This window comes from Trachypithecus francoisi, unplaced genomic scaffold, assembly GCF_009764315.1.
Source record: "Trachypithecus francoisi isolate TF-2019V2 unplaced genomic scaffold, Tfra_2.0 Contig01579, whole genome shotgun sequence".
NCBI lineage: Eukaryota > Metazoa > Chordata > Mammalia > Primates > Cercopithecidae > Trachypithecus > Trachypithecus francoisi.
Genome location: NW_022681442.1, coordinates 18,234,932 through 18,258,468, shown reverse-complemented (window position 1 = coordinate 18,258,468; position 23,537 = coordinate 18,234,932). Strand labels below are relative to the sequence as shown.

The 23,537-nt window shown below is 43.4% G+C and overlaps 1 pseudogene; it reads left to right on the top strand.

Annotated features, from left to right (window-relative positions):
- LOC117066748 overlaps window positions 1–22,160 on the top strand; it is a 30,538-nt pseudogene extending 8,378 nt beyond the window's left edge.
- Window positions 22,161–23,537: the final 1,377 nt, after the last annotated feature.

Sequence of the window (23,537 nt, the reverse complement as noted above, 5' to 3'; positions counted from 1 at the left end):
TTTTATTAATTAACCTTAGCTTGCTTTCATTGTCCTCCCTCCCCATCCCATCATGTTTTCATGTTGGTATGATTTGAGATTTTTCCAAATATGATTAATTTTTATACATTTCATTATGCACAAAAGTTATTTGTATCTAACCATATATTAAACAACACCATGTTTTGAATTCCTCGTATACTCCTTGCTTTTTTTTTTTTTTTCTGAGATGGGGTCTTGCTTTGTCCCCAGGCTGGAGAGCAGTCGTGCAATCATGGCTGCTTACTGCAGCCTCAAACTCTTGGGCTCAAGTGATCCTCCTGACTCAGTCTCCTGAGTAACTGGGACTACAGGTACATGCCGCCATACCTGGCTAATGTTATTTTTATTTTTTATCTTTTAGAGACAGAGTCTTGCTATGTTGCCCAGGCTATTCTTGAAATCCTGGTCTCAAGCAATTCTCCTGCATCAACCTCCTGAGTAGCTGTGATTACATGTGTGAGCCACCGTGCCTGGCTCCTTGCTCATGTTGCTTTTGTTTCTGCTGAAGTGATTATTTCACAGAATAAGAGAATATAAATGTGATAATGTTTATGACTTTCTGAATGTCAGACAAAATACTTATTTTGTCCTCCCAGGTGAATGTAATTTGAGTAGATACGAGACTGTAGTAAAAAAATTATTTTCTCTCAGAAATGTAAGATATTGCTTTGTTTTTTCTATCAGTGTGTTATTTCCAAGTCTGATTCCATTTTTTTCTTATTTTTTGATAGATAATATTTTTTCATACCTGAAAGCTTCTAGGATTTTTCATTCTATCCTCAGTTTTATGAAGTTTTATATCATGTGTTTAGTTTAAAGTCATCTTATTTTTCTACAAACTTAGTAGGTCCCATAAATATGCAAGATCAGGTCTACAAAATTTTTTTCTATTAAAATACAATTTATTTTGTATTGTGCATAATGAATATTAAAATACAATTTATAAATTGTATTAAATAAAATACAATTTATTAATTGTATTAAATAAAATACACTTTATTAATTGTATTAAATAAAATACAATTTATTTTCACTGCTATCTTTTCATTCTTTCCATCTAAAAATTTTATTAGATAAAATCTGAAACAACAATCCTACTAGATGAAATCAGGAAAAACAGCAACCAGTTTTCTGTCCTATTTTTTTTTTTTTTTTTGAGACGGAGTCTCGCTCTGCCGCCCAGGCTGGAGTACAGTGGCCGGATCTCAGCTCACTGCAAGCTCCGCCTCCTGGGTTTACGCCATTCTCCTGCCTCAGCCTCCCAAGTAGTTGGGACTACAGGCGCCCGCCACCTCGCCCGGCTAGTTTTTTTTTTTTTTTTTTGTATTTTTTAGTAGAGACGGGGTTTCACCGTGTTCGCCAGGATGGTCTCCATCTCCTGACCTCGTGATCCACCCGTCTCGGCCTCCCAAAGTGCTGGGATTACAGGCTTGAGCCACCGCGCCCGGCCTTTCTGTCCTATTTTGAGCTCATAATCATTTTACACTAGATTCCACACAAATAGGTCCTCTCAGTTTTCTAAATGATTAAGTTACTCTGCATCTATTTCACACTGTTTTTCAGCCTACATATTAATTATATTTGTGGCCAAAATTTTGATTCCCAATATTTCTATTTTTTTGCAAAGTTTAATTATACAAATTCTAAAATGTTTTTCTCTTGCCTTAGTTTTAGTTCTTATGTTTGAGATTGGTACCTCTCAAACATTTGACAATCCTTAACTCTCTTTTCCTTTATGTTCAAGACTCTATGTGCACCTGCCCATTCTTTTAACATGTGACTTGGGTATGGGATTTGGGAGACAGCACTCTGCTAATACCTTATCTCAGAGTTGAAATAAAGAAGCTGTATTGTAAACTTGAATTGTGTCTTTGACACAAAACTTAAAAGACCTTAAAAGTAGACATGTGAAATACTACGGTACAAATGGATTCTGGAAAGTATGTGTCTTTGAAAATATCTGAAAACTTTGTCTTTTACTCATGTTGGGAAAGTGGCACAGAAATGAAGTTCCCTGAAACTGGGATAGGCAAAGATCAGGATGGACTTTCAGGAAGAAAAGCTCTGGCACTTGGCCAGTGGCCTTTCCTATTTAGGACACTCTCATACCCAATTTGTATATGACATTGAATTCCCCAACCTAGGAATGTAGCAGTCTTCATTGGCATAATTGAGCAGAGTTGAGCATAGTTAACGGGGATCTGAGGATGTAATTGTCTTCACTTTCTGCCCTGGCATCATCTTTGTCTCTCAAGACCTAAGAGACAATGGGAATGAAATGGATGTTATGGCCGAGCATTGCAAATTGTGGTCCTATCTGAATGGCATTATTTCTGTTGGCCCAGTTTCTCAGAGCATACTGCTGGGCCTAATTTCTGTGTTCACTGACTCTGCTGGGACTGCAGACCCTCAAGAGTACGAAAAGAACATAGGCAGTATTAGGAGCATGAAAAGCCATTCACCACATTGATGCTTCTCTCTTGAATACAGTGTTTCCCCCAGGATAGCATCTAATTGCTACTTGAACGAACCCACTGTCTTTACCTCACCAGCCTTGCCCAGTAGGCCATTGCAAACATTTATTATTCTTTGAGTGGCAAAACTCTTCCTGTCTGTCTCTTCTGTATTTGCTTTTTTTTTTTTTTTTCTGAACTGTTACTTCTGCCCCCACTCCTGTCATTGACGTAATATCAAAAGTAGCAGCAATATGCAATTGATATTATCTACTCTGCTAAAGATCTTGTGTACCTCACTAATATCTCTTTCAATGTCTTTTTTGAAGTTAGAGAGATGGAGGATTTTTTTCTTAACTTTTAAGGAACTTGTATGATTTTCTCAGGAAATCAGCATGAGAGAAAATATTTGCAAACATCTGACTTCCCTTCAATGAAACCCACCTACTCTGGAAAAACTGCTGGAGTGACACATTTCCAGAAGGTTCTTTTTGGAGACAAAATGATTGTCTTATTTCCTTGACTATTTCTTAATACACTCAGAGGAAAGGAAGAACAATGTCAAGAATGTATTTTGATGATTCAAAGAAAGAGCCGAGGCAAGAGCAAGGGCATCTTGAAAAATAATATTTCCACCTTATCAAGCTAGTTACCATTATATGGCATGACCGTGATAGGCCAGGTTCTGTACTACAGCATTGCAGAACCTCATAATAATCCTACAAAGTAGGTCTCATTGTCATGATTTTCTTTGTATAGCTGAGGAATCTGAGGCCACACAGATAGAGGTAATAACAATGATAGTGGCTACTACGTACTAGGCATTTGCATCTGCTTAGCTCTGTTCCTGGGGATTTTACTGAATCCTTACAACTAGTCATGTGGTGGTAGCCAATGTTACCCAGGGCTTTCTGACTCTGATACCCTATGTTTACCATTTTCCCATGATTGCATTGACAATGATTAAGTCCTTGTGCATGAGCTTTCCTCATTGCCTCATTCCCGCAGACTCCCTCCATCTTTCTCACGCTCCAGTGCATTAAGGGCTAAGCAAAGCCTTTCATTTCAGAAGACGTTGCTGTCCATTGCCTCACTAAGTCAGAGAGGTTGCTCAAATATCAATCCCTGGCTCTTGGTTTTTTATGACTAATTGATTGATTTGAGATGGAGTTTCTCTCTGTCACCCAGGCTGGAATGCAGTGGTGTGATCTCAGCTCACTGTAACCTCTACCTCCTGGGTTCAAGGGATTCTCCTGCCTCAGCATCCTGAGTAGCTAGGATTACAGGCATCTACCACCACACCCAGTTAATTATTGTATTTTTAGTAGAGACGGGGTTTCACCATGTTGACCAGGCTGGTCTCGAACTCCTGACCTCAGGTGATCCGCCCACCTTGGCCTCCCAGCGTGCTGGGATTACAGGTGTGAGCCACTGCGCTCGGCCAGCTCTTGGTTGTCTAAAATCACCCAATGTCCATCATGGTGGCTACCTCCCTCTCTCAGGGCAGGACACATGATCCTTGCTGGCCAATTAGAGTCTTCCTTCTCCTTTGTCTCAGTGACTAGTTCAGGGATGGGCATATGACAGAACATTAATCAGAATCCACTCAGGACTTTTCTTTAGAGCCAACAGGAGAATGATTTTTTCCCCCTAGAGTTTTACAGGTTGGGTCAATGTGGATACAGGGCAGGTAGTTAACATCTTCCTTGCCAGATAGAGAAAGTCTATCTGCAGGTTGCAACCAACACAGAGAAAGGCAGAACTGAAAGATGGAGAAAGAGACAAAGATTTAATGGTATCTTTTAAGCTTTTAGATCCAGCTGTCTCTAAAAACAGTTCTACTCGTGGACTTTCTAGTTATGACAACAAGTAAGCCTTCCTTCTTACTCAAGATGGTTTGATTAGCCTTTCTGTCACTTGCAACCAGTAAACTGGTTCTGTGTGTGTGTGTGTGTGTGTGTGTGTGTGTGTGTAGCCTTGATTTTTAGTGTTTGCCAATTATTGTGGTGTAATTAGTGCCCACCATGGCAGATTTCAAGCTGCTAAGATTTAATAACCAGTTTGCAAATTTCTAAATATGTGACAATTGGTTATTGAAAGCAGGTACCAGCCAGCTCCAATACCATTTCCCATGGGGACACTGACATGAGAGAAGTGGTCATTGGACACTTGACTGGCCTATTTTTGCCCTTCTGGATGCCAGAAAGTTCTCAGACCTCCACAGATACTTCTGGGTGAGGAGGGATAAATGCTTAATAACACCAACTAGCACACTTTCAGTTCAAGGATTTAAAAGTTCTATGATTGCATTTTTCAAAGCATGGTTTGTGGCTGCCTCCCTCATTGGGACCACCTGCTGGTCCAGAGTCTTCCTGAGGATGCCTGTGTATCATGCTTTCCTGTTGATAGATGCACTGCATAATCGGAGCATTGCCATTCTCTGTGGTTTGGTGCATGTGTTGCGTGCTTAGAGAGATGAAGCATTGCTTCATCTTGCCTGTGACTTAAATATAGGTCTTAGAGGGACCTCTGCCTTTCTCGAGGTCCAGGATTCAGAGGGGAAAAGGGCCAAGGAAGATGCAAGGAGAAAGTGGGGGACTTTTCGTAGATTAATTAGTGTTCTGTCTCCTCTCATGCCCCACCCTCAACCTTGACCTCTGCTTCCTGGTGTTTTCCTCCTGGCTTGCTTTTCTTTAACCTGAGGCTCAGTTTCCACATTTATGAAATGGGGATAGAAATACTTAGCTCATAGGGTTATGGAAAGGAGAGCATCACATCCAGCACTCTGCAGGCACTCATTGCCTGTCATTTTGCCCTTACCTGCCCTTTTGCTGTCACTTCAAGTAGCTGGCAGAGCCCCAGTGGGCCTAAGAACTGGGATGGGCTTTTAAGACAATTTCCAGGTGTCTAGGAGATGCACTTTCTGGGTTGATATTTCTGGGTTCTTTTGTAGCGACGTCATCTTAGTGACGTACTTCCTGAGGCGGTTTCCTTGGGTGCCACAGATGGTGAGGAAGGAGAATTGCTGCTGACAGAGCCAGGGATGGTCCCAGCACCCTCTCCCTCCTAACTGCAGCAGGATCCCACTTTCACCAGGGCCATGACTCACCCTGGATTAATTGCACTGCAATTATCCTGGGAGCTTGAGTTTCCTCTTGATGTCTCCTGTCTGGTTTCCTTTTGACCTGCACAGCTGTCTAATAGAGATGGCTTTTGTGATTTTTTAGTTAATGTGGTTCATTATTTCCAGCTCTGCCTTCTGCCTTCAGTGGCTGGAGGTTTTTCTGAATCTGACTTGGAGACTTTCCTGAGTTGTGTCTTCAATCAGGGCTTGATACTGCCTGCATTGTCTGTAGGAGAAATTTCATTTGCAAATCAGAAGTTCACAGAGCATGTCACGGTGTGGCTTCACAAGGCGGCATTTTCATCTTCCCTGCCTTTCTCCCCAGTCACCTCCACGTGTCTCGATTGAGAAAGAAAAAGGCCCTTTCTCCCAGACTTCCACAAGAGCCACGTAGATAGAGCGGTAGGCAGGAATTTGTTTGCTTCTTAGCTGTGCTAATTATCTGCAGAGGGCTGCAGAATGAGCGATGTCTGTTCTCTCGGCATCTTGCCTCACGCTGGGTCATGCCACAGAGACCCAGACGTCTGGAGCCCCAGAAGCTTCTGATGTCAAATGTCTTTAGGAAATTACAAAAATCAAACCAATTCATCTAAAACTTTCTATTCCCCACAAAACTCGGCACAACCTTGCATGGCTTGGGGAAGTTTCTGTGGCTCACACTGATCCTTTATGTGCAGAAGCCAAAGATAGTCCTGAGCAGTAAGAAGTTTCTTGTTCAGTAACTACTTTGCAGAGTCAACCAGCCAGTTTTTTATGGAATATCGAACATCTTTAATTCTTTACCAGGAGTGGCGGTCATTTAGAAGGAGGGTGAGAACCTCTATTATCTGGGGGCTTATGATCATGGTCCAGCATGAGAACTGGCCTCAATGGGGACCTGAGGACCCAAGGAGGGAGGACCCCAGATGCTGTGACCTGAGAAGGGGAGGCCACACATTTCCACACAAGAGCCAAGATGTGTTTAAGAGGAGACAAGGAAGAGGTGGATGAAGCCCAAGGAAGAGATAAGTAGGAAGAGTGTCAACAATAAGAAGCAGTTACAGGGGCTGTCGAGGGATTAGATTTGATGACAGTAAGCAAAGGACTGACTCCCAAAGAGGAGAGGTAGACATTAGTGAAGTAGGAGATGTGGGATTGCTCTGTGGTAAGAAACACAGAAACCCTTGCACGTCTCAGCAGTGTTGGACATACTGACTTAACCCTTCCTAGACTCTGCTATGTGTCAGGGCTCACGGTTGGGGGGTGTTGTGGTACAATGGTCAGAACCAACTTATCTGAGGATATCTGTGTGCCATCCTCAAAGAGTTAAACTCTCAGCTACCTGGGAAATTCCTGTGATCTAGAACAATCCATTTCACAATGATGATAAATAGTTAAGCTTTACTTCTGAAGACACGATTCTCATCTTCAAGGAGCTCCCATTCAATTGAAGAGATAAGCACTAATAAAGACTACACAATGTCTTATTAGGGATAATAATTGAACATCTACTACATGTTCAGTCCTGTGTTGGATGCTTTATTTACAGTATCAATAATTTTCAGAAAACTTTAAAAGGTGGGTATTGAGTTGGCTGTAGGGGTTCAGAGAAGGAAGTGATTATAGATGGATGGATAGTCTCAAAGGATTTCCTTATGGGGAAGGGACTTGAGTGGGATCTGAGGATGAAGAAGACTTGGAAAATGGCAGGCATATTTGGAGGTTCATGGTAACTCTTAAATTATCCTTCCATACGCTGGTTCTCCTCCAAAGTGGAAAATGTATCCCACTCCCCACTGTGTTTTTGAGCCACCACCTAACTGGGTGATTTCTGTGAGTCCTTCCTACACACATCAGTTAACTGCATTTCTCTTGCATGGTGAGGGAAAAGGAAATGATAGGGGCTGCAGAAATGTTCCTGTTGGCAAGGCATCAGGAGGCAGGAAGAGAACATCCTTGCACTTGGGGATCTTTGAGTCTTCAGAGTCTTGGATTGAGATCTAAGTTGATGACAACTCTTGGAAAACCCTGGTACTAGAGATCAGGGTGAGATGGCTGGCCATGTTGGTCTCAGTCTATGACATTCAACACTTCTAGCCCAAGACTTAGGAGGTGAAGGGAATGAGTCATGACTGTACATCTAGTACTTATGTTTTCAAGATGAGGATGTCCTTTGTTTCTAGGGACAGACATCCTCTAGGAACCCTTGAATTTCATCTTTGTATTCTGCAGTCAATATTGCCAAGTGTCTCTTGAACTTGCTAACACAAAGAGACCAGAGGTGAGTTGACACTGGCATTCTCTTCTTTTCTGAAGAAATAAATAAATAAAGGTTATTTGAGCTACTTCTCTTCAGGCTAGTTCCCTGCAGGACAAGATGCACTGAGATGCCTAGGATGGTTAATGCAGATGTTTAGACTCTCCAGGCAATGACCCTTTTAGCCATAGAGACTGAGTGTGGCCAACTCAGGTGGAAAATACTCATGGAGCACACTCAGCTGTGTGCTGGGCTGAGTGAGGAGGCAGTCATGATTCGGAGTCCTTGCTCCTAGGTCCTGCAGAGTCAAGAGGGAGGGGCAAAGATGTACACAACAGCTTAAATACAAAGCACATGCCATGGTAGGGGGCTCAAATGAAGAGACAGTTACATGCAATTGGTAGAAGTCAGTGGTTTGGGGCAGGAAGTACAGCATCAAAATAGGCTTTGAAGAAAGAATAAACTTTGAGGTGACACTTGAACAATAGTAGGATTTTTATTGTTTATTTGCTCGCTTATTTTTTTAAAGAAATGATATCTTGCTATGTTGCTTAGGCCAGCCTCAAACTCCTGGGCTCAAGTGATCCTCCCACCTCAGCCTCTGAAGCAGCTGGGACTACAGGCATGCGCCATTGCACCTGGCTATTCACTGTTTTATTTCTGGTACTTTTAAATAATAAAAACAATACACCTTCATTATAGCAAATATAAGAAGCGTAAAGAAGAAAATTAAAATACTCATAATCCCAGCACCCAGAGAGAAAACACAAGTAACATTTTGATGTAGTCTTCCAGATTTTTATTGATGTGTGTGTGTACACACACACACACACATATACATCTGCACACATACACATATATATTTCACGAAATTGGGCTTATACTGAATAAATACTTTTGAAGTCTACTCACTTAGCAGAATAATGCGTTTTCACATATCATTAAATATTCTTCAAAGACATATGTAAAGTCATGCATGCTTGTCCAATAACTTTACTATTTTCCAGTAAGACATTCAATTTGTTTCTATTTTCTCACAATTATGAATGATGTTTTGCTTAGCCTTCTTATACATAAAGCAAATAGAAGAGCTTTTTCTCTGCAGAGATTGGGGTGCAGGTGGAGGTGGTGGGTCGAGGGCACTCCAGAAAGAGAACTCGGGGTTAGTGAGTGGGTGGGGACAGAAGGCACAGGGGACATGGAAAAAGCAAGCTGTGCTGTTTGGCTGGAGAGTTGGTGGTTTTAGGGAAGCGGTGGGACAAAAACAGAGGCTGAGGCAGCTTGTAGAGGAGTGGGACTGGCTGAGTGAGAAGCACAGTATCACCTTTACTGAGAGGCAGTGGGGAACCACTGATGGGCTTTGAACAGGTTAAGGACAGAATTAGAGAAGTGTTTATGGTGGTGAATCTGAAAGTGGTGTGAGGGTGGAGTGCAGGAAGGAAAAGGCGGAGAAACTGGAGATGGGAGGTGCGTTAGGAGCCCTTGGTAGTGTCAAGGCAAGAGGTGGTGAGTGCCTGAACCCTGGCAAGGGCAGCCAGGATGGAAAGGTGGGGTGGTTGGAGGCCATGACTCTAAGACAGAAACTGGTTGGGAATGTGGCCAATGAAGACAGAGGCATCAATAACCTTATGACTCTGAGTCTCAATAAGTGGGAGAATGGAGAAGGCATAAAGAAATTGAGGCCCAGAAAACACAGTGACGTGTGCAAACTTGTGACTGAGTTAGAGGTTAAACCAGGCCGGAAGCGAGATGCCCTGTCTTCCGGTCAGGAAATTATGAATGGCAGATATTAGAGTTCCCGTGTTAGATGCTAGACGCGGCACATCTGGAGGATTAGACATAGTGGATCCTGGAGCCCGCGTCTGAAAGCGGATCAATCCGAGGTGAACTCCAATCCGAGGTGAACACAGCTGGATGGTAAACACAGAAAAAGAGGCAGAACTCTATAGAGCCAATGCCAAACACATATCTAAAGCCAAGGAATTTTGTTTCACTACCCTTCGTTGAAGTAAAAACAGCTCCAAGAGTATTCCCTGGAGTGTGAGACGGTTCTCTCACATACAGGGTTCAAAGACACTGTGAGGCGTGTAGCGTAGCTGAAACTACGCTGTCAGCAGTGACTCTGGCCCTTAAAGTTTATTGGAACATGGGCTGAGCACTGCCCGTGAATTAAGTAAAAGGGGCAAAAATAACAATAATAATTCAACTTCTAACTTAGTTCTTCACTAGGCCAGGTCGAATGAGCAGAGTGATGAAAGAGAAAAAGAGACAAAAAAAAAAAAAAAAAAAAAAAAAGGCCAACAATGTGTGTTTTTGCATGGAAAACCCTCTTTGGCTCTCCAGCCAGAGCTGATCGCTGATCCTTGGCGGCATCTGCTCTCGAGAGACGCTGGGTTGCTGGAGCACATGAGGCCATCCTGGAAGGCAGTGAACGGTTTGTTCCATTGGGTTGACATCTTGTTATACATGTATGCATAGTTCCTTTTTATCTCACATTTAAATTGTGGTTTCCCTCCCATGATTGGTTTTTGCCACGTCAAACAGTTTTCAACAGTTTCAAAAATCAATACCTGTGTATAATAACAAAAATAAAACTGAGAAAAAGGAAAATAAAAAAAAACCCTCACCTGATCTCTCCAGCATTTCACTGCTGCTTTGGAAATTGAGAGCTGTGCGTGGGATATTGGCGGCTAACAACCATGGAAATAAAAAATGATTTTTGATCTCAAGCCCTAATATTATTCATATTTTTTCATAGCCTCAAACAATGTCTTCAAATAATTCAGGTACAGGCAAGCCAGAAACAAAACAACATCATAAAGGCATTATTATATACAGACACTTTCAGCTACGCTACACGCCTCACAGTGTCTTTGAACCCTGTATGTGAGAGAACCGTCTCACACTCCAGGGAATACTCTTGGAGCTGTTTTTACTTCAACGAAGGGTAGTGAAACAAAATTCCTTGGCTTTAGATATGTGTTTGGCATTGGCTCTATAGAGTTCTGCCTCTTTTTCTGTGTTTACCATCCATCAGGTCTGTTTGAGAGGCCATGGGACGGGCTGAGATGTGCCCAGCTGTGCTCCCCACCTGTGTTGCAGGGTCTTTAACCTTGGGTCCTGGAAGTTTAGGCCAGCCCTCCAAGTGGGTGGGGGTTATGGAACTGAGAATGGAAAGGCTTTCATCTAGAAGAATTTGGCAAGGGAGCCTTTCCCAGCCCTTGTTCCTCCCCAGATAACGCTGGCCAGCAGCATCAAATTGGATAAGGGCTGTGGATTGGGGTATGCTAAGAAAGGACAGAAGAAGCAGAGAAGGGGAGAGGGAATTGTTCTCTTGGGAAGTCTTTCCCTCCTTTTTGAAACTATCTGCTCTCTGGTTTGAAAGTGCCAATAGCATCTCAGCCAAGGAATGCGTCTTCCTCTCCTCCTTGCCTCCTGTTTCCCTGTTAGCATTCTTCACCTACAGGAGGGTCTTCAGTGTCTTTATCACCTTTGAGTTCAAGTATATGTTCTTAAGCTAGTTCTCCCAACTGCCAGGACCTGGGGGGTGACACTTGTCCTCACTTTCCACAGCATCAGCAACCGTGCCACTTATTTGGAACCTACTGTATACTTCCTGCAGTTGTTAGATTTAGATGGCAAGGCTGGTGGGATGGTATACATCCTGTTCTTTAAGTTGATTGCCATTTGCAGATACTAAATTTGTTACCTCTTCTCTTCTCATTTCTCCACAGCACTTAAGTTTCTGGTGCAGGGTAGACATCTAGTTAATTTTTGCAGATCATCTGATCATTCTTCCATCTCACAGAGAAAGTAAGGATTAGCCGGGCACAGTGGCTCACACCTGTCATCCCAGCACTTTGGAAGGCCAAGGCAGGTGGATCACCTGAGATCAGGAGTTTAAGACCAGCCTCGCCAAAGTGGTGAAACCCTGTCTATACTAAAAATACACACACACAAAAAAATTATCTGGGTATGGTGGCATGTGCCTGTAGTCCCAGCTACTCGGGAGGCTGAGGCAGGAGAATCGCTTGAACCTGGGAGGCGGAGGTTGCAGTGAGCCAAGATCATGCCACTGCACTCCAGCCTGGGTGACAGAACAAGACTCTGTCTTTAAAAATAAATGAAGAAATAAATAAAAGAAAAAGTAAGGATTGAATCAACAGTGTGAGTTCAGGTAGGCAAAATTGAAGGCATGAAATCCCAGGAGTTTCTACCCTCCAGTGTTGTAGGAATTTCTGAGCACTTAACAGGACACAGCTTCTTTAGCTGAGTTGTTTATCAAGGTCAGGGCAATGCTGTCTCCACCGAGAAGACTTCCTGTTGTTCTGTTGTGTCCCAAACCCAAATAATTTATTCTGTGCTGTTCAAAAGATAGTTGGCCCACACCATCTTGTATTCTAGATTTGCTAACTAGTCTTGCTTTCTTTAGTAAGCTCGAGGGAGACAAGGGCTGATTCTCACATGTCATTTGCAAGTTCATCCCACCATTATTCCTTGTGTATGAGATGTGGCTCTGTCATGTCATGTGCCAGTAATCATAGTGGGTCGAATGAATTGACCTAATCTGCTTTTATTATCTATGAGAAGCTTGCCAGGGTTTTGTGAAAAGAGAAAAATGATTTATCTAGAAAGTGTCCACAAACCCTTGAAAAAGCAAGAGAAACAAATGCTTATGGTTTCCACCATTTCTGCCCCTTATTTTTTTACATTTTATTATTTATTATTTTATTTATTTATTTATTTATTTATTTAGAGACAGAGTCTCTGTTGCCCATGCTGGAGTGCAGTGGCGCATCTCGGCTCACTGCAATCTCCACCTCCCAGGTTCAAGTGATTCTCCAGCCTCAGCCTCCTGAGTAGCTGGAACTACAGGCATGGACCACCGTGTTCAGCTAATTTTTGTATTTTTAGTAGAGATGGGGTTTCACCATGTTGGCCAGGCTGGTCGTGAACTCCTGACCTCGGGTGATCCACCTGCCTTGGCTTCCCAAAGTGCTGGGATTACAGTCGTTAAGCCACCACACCTGGCCTGCTCCTTCTTTTTCTCCATGTTGGCTGCCCTGTTCTCCCCCAACCACTGAGTGAGTGCTTAGCATTTCACCAGCTTTTCTTCCCAGGCAACATTTTCCCCTTCCCTTGACTTAGTGTGTGTTGAACTAGAACATTCACTCACTGGAATCTAATTTCAGTCCTGCAAAGGTTAATTTATCCCTTTTCAGGCTATGTACTCATTTAAACCAAAATTACCCGGCTACTAGCCTTCCTGATAGCAATTACATCCAACGAAAGCAAACTACTGAGCTTCATGTATTGGTAATGGCCTTTCTTTCTATATTTTTCCTTAGGGATAAAGTTGAATGGGGAAATTAGTCACATTAAACTGGAAAAATAGTGAACAAAATACATATTTTATATTTTTAAAAAATATCCTCCTGCTACCAATTAAGGTCTTTATTAGAAACAGGTATTTTCACATTATGGGGGTTGTCTTTATATTAAACAGAGCAAACCCAAATGAATAGTTACTTAAGAGGATCTTTTTAATAAATACTCAAGTCCATTTTAATATCTAATAATAGTGGCTGCCTCAAGTATTCAAATTTTAGCATAACCAGCAGGAAAACTGTTTGATGTTTTAATTATGTCCCTGAAAATGCTGAATGGGTTATAAAAAGCAATTTGAAGAAAATAAAAGAAGGGATTTTAAAAAATTATTAGTGTTTCAGGGGAAAAGACATTTTCCACATCCCATTAAAAACCTTTCTGCGTTGTAAAAATACTATCTGCTGATAAACTGGGCCAAATAAGCAAAGGATTTGAATCTGTTGCAAGTGTTCTCATTTGGGGGAAAAAAAATATGAAAAACTGAAAAGAAAAAAAAAGACCTCAGAGGAACCGTATCCCAAGGAGTGGGGGGCTATGGAAATTGAGCATGCCTTGAAAGAAAGGAAGAACATCTTTTAATTATGTTTAAAATTAGCCAGAACCTTGTACTTGTCCCAAAGAGATTGCTGGGAGGGTTGGAACATTTCTGATGAACGGGCTGATGTAATCACTTCAAAAACCCCACCTGGAAGTCTGGACTTGGGAGGAGGCTGTGGGGACATTCCGGGGCTAGATCCTGCTGCCCCCAGGTCATCCTTCTGGGCAAGAATCAGGAAAGCTGTCCCTGAGGAGGGGGAAGCAATGAGAAGAGGAGCCATTTCCAAGGAACGGAACCAGATGTCCAAGCTACAGGGCTGCGAATGAGGCTCAGCAGAGGACAGGCACACACGAAACAGGGACTGGGAAGGCTGGATTCCGGGTTAACTCTTTCTCCTCTTAGTAGATGGGGGCCTGGCCCCAAGATGACAGGAAATCCGCCTTCCTCATGACCAGATATGAGGTACCATGAAGAACTCAGGGAGGTAATTCTACCCAAGAAAATGGGTCCTTTCCCTGCGTTAGCTGCCTGGTGGTGGTTCAGGCAGAGAACTCCACCCAGGCTGCAAATTAGAATCCCCTGGAGGGATTCAAATCAGTTTCTCTTTCTTTCCTTCCTTCCTCCTTTCCTTCCTTTCTTTCCTTTTCCTTTTCCTTTTCCTTTTCCTTTTCCTTTTCCTTTTCCTTTTCCTTTCCTTCTTTTCCTTTCCTTTCCTTTCCTTTCCTTTTCCTTTCCTTTCTTTTTCCTTTTCCTTTCCTTTCTTTTTCTTTCTTTCTTTCTTTCTTTCTTTCTTTCTTCTTTCCCTTCCTTCCTTCCTTCCCTCCCTCCCTCTCTCTCTCTCTCTTTTCTTTTCTTTTCTCTTTTCTTTTTTTTCTTTTTTCTTTTCTCCAAGCTGCATTCCTGACCAAAGAACCTAGCATCTTGGAGGTGGAGCCCAGGCATCAATATTTTTACAAAAACTCCCCAGATAGGCCAGGCAAGGTGACTCATGCCTGTAATCCCAGCACTTTGGGAGGCCGAGGTGGGTGGATCACTTGAGGTCAAGAGTTCGAGACCAGCCTGGTCAACATGGTGAAACCCTGTCTTTACTAAAAATACAAAAATTAGCCAGTTGTGGTCGTGGGTGCCTGTGGTCTCAGCTACTCGGGAGACTGAGACAGGAGAATCGCTTGAATCCAGGAGGCAGAGTTTGCAGTGAGTGGAGATCACGCCACTGCACTCCAGCCTGGGCAACAGAGTAAGACCCTGTCTCAAACAAACAAAAAAAAAAACAAGAACAACTCCCCAGATGATATTCAGCCAAGTTATAAAACCAGTGTCGATGTATCCCACATTTGAGAATCACTAGGGGGGCTTGTAAACTGCAGATCCTGATCCAGCAGGTCTGGGGCAGGACCTGAGCTTCTGCCTTTCTGCACAAGCTTTCACGTGATGCCAGTATTGCTCAGTGGACCGTGCTTTGAGTAGTAAGACACTGCAGTTTTCTGCTATTTGTGCTTCTTCAGTTTTCTGCCTTTTAGACCAAATGATATATATATTAAATGATTAGGAGCTTAATGGTTCTCTTCAGAATAGGTCCTACTAGTCAAGTGATTTGTATTTACAGTGCAGGGAGAGCTTGGTCTTAGGAGACATTTTATTCCATTAAGCTAGGCCATTATTGAATCAGATTCCCACCTGGCTTGTTATGGGCAGCAAGAAATGCTACCGTAGCTGGGCATGATGGCTCACACCTGTAATCCCAGCACTTTGGAAAGCCAAGGCCGGTAGATTGCTTGAGTCCAGGAATTTGAGAACAGCCTGGGCAACATGATGAAACACTGTCTCTACAAAAAATACAAAAAATAAGCTGGGCATGGTGGTGCGTGCCTGTAGTCCCAGCTACTGGAGAGGCTGAGGTGGGAGCATGACTTGAATCCAGGAGGTTGAGGCCGCAGTGAGCCAAGATCACGCCACTGCACTCTAGCCTGGGAGACAGAGTGAGATCCTGTCTCAAAAAACAAAACAAAACAAAAATCCCCCAAAATGAAAAACAAAACAAAACAAAGAAATGCTATCATACTTGTCTTCAAAGATCTTGGTTTTGCACATGGTGTCTTCTTTGAAGTATATTTTTGTTGTGCTCTTCTGTTCTGAAAAGCAGCCCGTTTGTTTTATTTATTTATCAACACATATTGATAAGGTCCCTACTATGTGCAGGCACTGTGTTGGGAGTGAGGAAAGACTAGCTGAGTAAGACTCAAACTTGAGTGTCACCCCCCAGTAGGCCTTGTACTGTCATGTAGCATAAACGTGTTGCTGATAAGCTCAGCTTCAATTATGTCTCGCTGTATCATTCTTATCTCTACTCAGAAGTCTGAAATGTTTACTTAAAACCCCTAAACATTTAGTTACTGGACCACGTGTACCCTGGAGATAAGATGGAACCAACCAATGCTGAGTTCCTATTATGTGCCTGACACTGTAAGAGATTTATAGGATGCTGTTCCTTTTAAGTTTTGCAGCAGCCCTGTGGGGTGAGTATCATACCCATTTTACAGATGAAGAAATATAGAACAGATAAGAAACTTGCTCAAAGTCATGTAGCTACCAAGTGGACAGAATTAGCATTTAAGAACCATTATACCATTTTTTTTTTCATTATAGTCAGTTGTCTTCCTGAAAAGGAAAGTAAAATGCTAGAAGCTACTTGAGAAATAATTGTTGCAGCAATGATTACAATGCTTTTTTTTTTGACTGATGAGGTAATAGAGATGTAGTCTTAATAAATATTTGTTGAATGAACAAAGAAATGAGTGAATGAATTAAAGAAAGTCAAGGGTTAAACTTGTCTACTCCTACATTTAAATAGAGCAGACATTACCCTTCCTAAAGTCTCAGCTTCGTGAGCCTTCTAGATCATGAGAAACTCAAGATGTACTTTATTTAAATAGTAATTATGATTATGTCAGTTATCACTGATAATGTTCCAGCACTACACTTTCTATGTGCCCAGTTTAGTACCACTTTATATATAGCATTTAACTTAATCTTTAGTATAATCTTTACAGATGAAAAAAACGATGTTTAGAGACATAAACTCACCCAGTGGCCCAGCTAGTAAATACCACAAGAGATTCAAGTTCAAGGCTTGGATTTCAAAGACTAGTCTCTTCCCACTTCACCACACTGCTCAAAGGGAAGCTTCCTTGGTGGTCTCTAAGAGTTTCCACTTTAAGGCATTTGAATTCTATAGCTGGTGCTGTTGGGGTCCCCACACATATCCCCTTGACCCTGCATGCAGTCCCCAGCAGACAGCTCCCAGATACTCTAATGGCTCCTGACTGTGCTTGGCCAGATCACAGGGCAAGCCAGAAGTGCCAGGGAATGAATGCCCCAGAAGGACTCTCTCAGTCACTGATGGATAGGAATTGGTGGATAACTACCCCTGCTTCCTTGCCCCTCTAACAGGCAATTCAGAAGCGACCTCCACAGTCTCTCAGATCTGTTGTGAGATTGAGCCCAGCTGCCTGCAGATGTAGCCTAATCATTAGTCCATTAGCATCCTCTTTATGGTGTTACTTTCTCCCTCTAGTGCTTTCTTGGCTCAACTCTCAAATAAACCACTTATACCTAGGTTCTGCTTTTGGGGAAACTCAAACTAAGAAAGGTACCGCCTTCTCAATGCCCAGAACTTAGGGAGCTCCGTGATGATGCGGGTGGCCCAAGAAAAAAAAAAATGGCTGCAACTGAGTATCTTTTTCTGTTTTTGTCTTTTTTGATACAGGGTCTTGCTCTGTCACCCAGGCAGGAGTGCAGTGGCACAGTCATGGCTCACTGCAGCCTCAACGTCCTGGGCTCAAGTGATTCCCCTGCCTCAACCTCCCTAGTAACTGGAACTACAGACACACACCACTATGCCCTGCTAATTTTTAAAACTTTTTTTTTTTTTTTGTAAAGACAGGGTTTCTCTATGTTGCCCAGGCTGGTCTCAAACTCCTGGACTCCAGTGATCCTCCTACCTTGGCCCCCAGAGTGCTAGGATTACAGGTGTGAGCCACTGCACCCAGGCCAAGTATCTTCTTTAATGAAAGAAAAATTTTCCTTCTTTCACCTTGCTCCTTCAGAGGAAAGACTGCCTGGTGTGAAGAGTTGGTATTTAGGTGGTCATATTCTTTTGAAATGGTGAGTGGAGTTCCTAGGGTCACATGACTTCTACTGAAGTGGGAATTCCCTAGAGAATTTCAGCAGAGGGTGAGGCAAGGGTACCTGCATGCCTCTACTCTTGCTGCCAACCATATGCCATGGACTTCAGAGCCCCGGCAGGCAGGCATAGGCCTGCGCCTGCTGTAGTGCTATTGAAGGCTGGAGTGGGGAGTGGGGATGCTCAGAAGGACTCATGGGAGAACAGGACCATGTCACCTTCCGGAGCTTGCCAAGAAAGCCCTTTATGTCAACTGGGGGCTGGGGCGGGGAACAGCAGGACAAAGCAGAAAGATAACTAACAGGGAGTTGAGAGATCTGGACTGAAACACTAGCTCCACCACGATTCTTTCAGTCAACCTATGATTAGTAAGTGTCTGTTGTATGCAGGCTGGTGTGATAGTTAAAACATTTAGCTGTCACTATCTGAGCACTGTGTCACACATGAACCCTTTAATTACTGGATTATGGGGAATCCAAAAGATCCAGAGGAGGGAATGGGTTAGCTGGGGTACCATGGGGGCACTGGGAAGGTTTGGGGCAGTGGTTAATTGCCAATGGATACAGAAACATTTCAATATCTTAACAACTGTCCCAGTCGTCCACCCGTGTAATGACTGAAAACATACCTGGTAATAGGGTTTGGCTGTGGCCCCACCAAAATTTCGTCTTGAGTTGTAGCTCCCACAATTCCCACGTGTTGTGGGAGGGACCTGGTGGAAGGTAATTGAATCATGAGGGCGGGTCTTTCTCGTGCTGTTCTTGTGATAGTGAATAAGTCTCATGAGATCTGAGGGTATGTTTTTTTGAGACGGAATCTCACTCTGTCGCCCAGGCTGGAGTGTAGTGGTGCGGAGATCTGATGGTTTTATAAAGATCTGATGGTTTTACATGCTCTCTGTTGCCTGCCACCATGTCAGATGTGCCTTTTGCCTCTTCTGCCATGACTGTGAGGCCTCCCCAGCCATGTGGAACTGCGAGTCAATTAACTCTCAATCTCTCTCTCTCTTTTTTTTTTAAAATAAATTACCCAGTCTCTGGTATGTCTTATTAGCAGCAAGAGAACAGACTAATATACCTGGTATCTGGAACTATGCTAGGCACTGGGAAATAACCGTGAAACCAAGCCAATTTCATCCTTATTGCCTAGGGAAACAGACTTTGTTCACCCCTTCACACTAATAAGCATATGATTCTACACCAGATGAATGTTCTCCAGGAAAGAAGCTTTGCTCTGAAAGCATTACACACAGGAGCTTCACCCAGTGCTGGGGGTCAGAGAAGACTTCCTGGAAGAACACAAACCAAAACCTGTAAGCGAATCAAGTGAGCAGCAGGACGAGAACTTTCCAGAGAGGGAACAGCAATCTTGAAAAAGGCCTGGGGTGGAAGGGAACATGATGTATTTGAAGGATGGACAGGTGGTCAGTGTGGCTTGAACAAGGAGAATGGGGGTGGGGAGTGGACCAAGACGACCTGGGAGGCTCACACAGGGGCCAGACCAGGCAGCACCTGCTGGACATCAGGATTTGGGCTTTATTACTAGGGCCTTCAAGAGTTTTAAATGAGGAGCAGCATCACTATAAAGCCACTACACCTGTGGTTTTTGAGGGTGGTTGGGGCTGGGGGCAATGGCAGATGATTGAGTGCAGTGAAGCGGTGAAGCAGAGGCCGTGACAGCCTGTTCTAGGAGGTGGCCCAGGAAATGGAGAGGACATAGGAGGGGCAGATTGGGGATAGATTGGATGGGTGGTGTGGGTGATGGTGCCTCTCAAGAGTGTGTCCTTGGTTTCCAGAGGGATGGTGGGTGATGCCCTTCCCAAGCATTGGGGCACTGAAGCAGGATTAGCTGTGTCTGTGAAATTCCACTTCCTCTCTGGGGCTGAGTTTCCTCATTTATATACAGAGAGATGGACTTTATGGCCTCCAAAAGGCCATTGTCCACATTCCTAAACAAGAACAATTAAACCTGCAGTAGAGGCTATCAAGGCTGGGTGCGGTGGTTCACGCCTGTAATCCCAGCCGTTTGGGAGGCTGAGGTGGGCAGATCACTTGAGGAGTTTGTGGCCAGCCTGGCCAACATGGTGAAACCCCATCTGTACCAGAAATACAAAAATTAGCCGGGCGTGGTGGCACGCCTGTAATCCCAGCTACTCAGGAGGCTGAGGCAGGAGAATCGCTCGAACCTAGGAGGCGGAGTTTGCAGTGAGCCAAGATCATGCCACTATTCTTAGCCTGGGTGACAGAGCGAGACTCTGTCTCAAAAAAAAAAAAAAAAAAAAAAAGGCTATCAAAAGATGTGGTTTTAGGTTATGGTTACCTAAATATTAGAATATAAAAATCTTAGGTCTCCTTGTCTCATCCCTGGAGTCAGATACAATAGAGATAGGAATCTTAAATGATATTCTTTATTTTCTCCAGTGAACTGCCGCCTCTGTGAGGGAAAGTGGTGGAATCCCGCAGCCTGACATGAGCTGATCATGTGACCCCGTAGGGTCGTGGACCCTGTCTGGTTCTCAGTGTCCTTGTTTCTAAGGGGAGGATATTGGGCCAGGATGACCCTGGGGTCCTCTGTGGTGCCTGCATTCTATGACATGCCATTGATGGTATTATCCCATGACAGTGCTCATTTGAGCATTCTAGGGGCCTTGCAGACTTCTAGGAAGGGTCGGACCGTTTCACCTGGCAGGCTGGGAGATCACTCAGGATGCTTTGCTATCGGGTACACCAGAAAGGGTAGGGCTACCTTGGGCCTGGGTCAGAGCATGCTTGTGGGAGGCTGGCCGGGAAACTTACTTGTCCTGGGATTTTGAGGGAATACCTGCCCGGTCTTTGGAGAATTTACGAAACAAAACTCAGTCCAGGCTGACTGTAAGGGGGAAGGGGAGTCAGGTCTGGATTCCCAGGAACCCAGATATCCTTTGTCCTCATGAGGGAGGGACTTTTATTTTTTAAACCAAAGCCTGGGTTCTGCAGCAATGTCTCAGAAGATGTGCTGTGGCAAGGCCGAGGTGGGGCCTCTCCCCCTTCTCTTCTTGTTATTTAGTGTACAAATCCATTAGCATTGCTCTTTCTTGAGCATCCAAGATGTTACAGCCTATCACTCAAGTCATTCACATGGCCTTTCAGCCTTTCTCTGGAAGACAATTGTGTCTTCAGTCAAAGACCTCTTGACAAGAGAAAATGGAAACCTGGGAGGGCTTAATGCAGCCAAGTGCTTGCTGTACACCTGCAGAATGTGACTGCGTGGGCCATTACTTCCCAAATTGTTGTGCTGAAAGATTTCTCTTGTTTACATCTCTTTATGCCCCAGCATTTAACCTTGGGGCTCCAAAGACTCTCTCTCCTCCCTGCGTCTTACCATGGCAATTATTGCCTTTGTGGCCTTCATTTTATGTCATTATCTTGAGGCAGTCATCATGCAAGCATTTACTTAGCTTCACTGCTGTGCCGAGACTTCTGCCTCGAATTCTCTCTGCTCTGGGAACTTGCTTTAGGTCATTTACTGATTCCAATCTTTTGAGCTTTTTCAGGGGCTATGCCTCCAAAAGTGAAATGGAGAAGGTCTATGTCTAAAACCTTGACAAAAAGGAAGGTATTAAAAATGACAGTGATTTGTGATCTTATACCAGAGTGCCCATGTCGATAAAATGGACATGGACACGTTAGAAAAAGTCATAGTGGTCAACATGGTGATGATGCATTGGTGGTTTCCAGCCAGTGAGGGTAAGTTTTTTGTAAAAACTCAAGTTTATGATGGAACATTTCTAATGTATATAAAAAACAGGATATTTCTGGTAGGAATGTAAAATGGTACAGCTACTTTGGAAAATAGTTTGGCAAGTTTTTGTTTTGTTTTGTTTTGTTTTGAGAGAGTCTTGCTCTGTTTCCCAGGCTGGAGTGCCATGGTGCGATCTCGGCTCACTGCAAACTCCGCCTCCCGGGTTCACGCCATTCTCCTGCCTCAACCTCCCAGTAGCTGGGACTTACAGGTACCCGCCACCACGCCCGGCTAATTTTTTGTATTTTTAGTAGAGATGGGGTTTCACCTATTAGCCAGGCTGGTCTCGATCTCCTGACCTTGTGATCCGCCCGCCTCGGCCTCCCAAAGTGCTGGGATTACAGGCAATTTCTTAAAGGGTTAAACATGGAGTTATCATATGATCCAGCAATTTCATTCCTAGATGTATGATTGTAGATTTCCAAGAGAAATGAAAATATGTCCACACAAAAACCTGTACACAAGTTCATAGCGGCATTATTCATTATAGCTTCAAAGCAGAAATAGCCTAAATGTTTATCAGTGGATAAATTGAGAAATAAAATGTGGTATATCTATATAATAGATAATTATATGGCAATAAAAAGAAATGTTTTGATACATGCTACAATATAGATATACCTTGAAAGCATTATACTAAGTGAAAGAAGCTAGGCCGGGCGCGGTGGCTCATGCCTGTAATCCCAGCCCTTTGGGAGGCCGAGGTGGGTGGATCACGAGGTCAGGAGATCGAGACCAGCCTGCCTAACATGGTGAAACCCCGTTTCTACTAAAAATACAAAAAAATTAGCCGGGCGTGGTGGCACATGCCTGTAGTCCCAGCTACTCGGGAGTCTGAGGCAGGAGAATGGCATGAACCTGCCAGCCTGGGTGACAAAGTGAGACTCTGTCTCCAAAAAAAAAAAAAGAAGAAGCTAGTCACAAAGGACCATAAATTGCAGGATTCCATTTCTGTGAAACGTTCAAGATAGGCAAATCCATAGAGACAGAAAGTAGATGAGTGATTTCCTAGGGCTGGTGGGGTAGAGGTAGGGTGGAATTGAGAGGTTATGGCTAAGGGGCATTTCTCTTTAGGGTAATGAAAATGTTATGAAATTGCCAGTGATAATGGATGCACAACTCTGAATATACTAAAAGTCATTGAGTTGTATACTTTAAATGGATGAGTTGTATGGTAAATTGTACTTCAATAAAACTTAGAAAAAAAAGGAATAAAAATGGAATAGTATAGTGAAGCCTGTGTACCCATTTCCCAGCTTCAATAATTACCAGCTTGGAGCCGATCATGTGCCATCTGTATTTTCACCCTTTTTCTCTCAGACATTGATATCCCATCTGTAAGTATTTCTGTATGGACCTCTAAAAGATAAAGGGCCTTTAAAAACTATAACCTCGAAACCATGATCACACCTAAAAATTTAACAATAATTTCTTAATATCATCAAATATCCAGTGTCAAAATTTCCACCTGTCTTATCTGTTCTGTTGTTGTTGAGATGTAGTCTCAAGCCATTTCCCAAGCTGGAGTGTTGTGGGGTGATTTCGGCTCACTGCAAACTCCACCTTCTGGGTTCAAGCAATTCTCCTGCCTCAGACTTCCCAGTAGTTGGGATTACAGGTGTGTGCCACCCACCCCCAGCTAATTTTTGTATTTTTAGTGGAAATGGGGTTTCACCATGTTGGCCAGGCTTGTCTCGAACTCCTGACCTCAAGTGATCCACGCACCTTGGCCTCCCAAAGTGCTGGGATTACAAGCATGAGCCACTGTGCCTGGCCCCACCTGTTTTTTCTTTCTTTCTTTTTTTTTTTTTTTA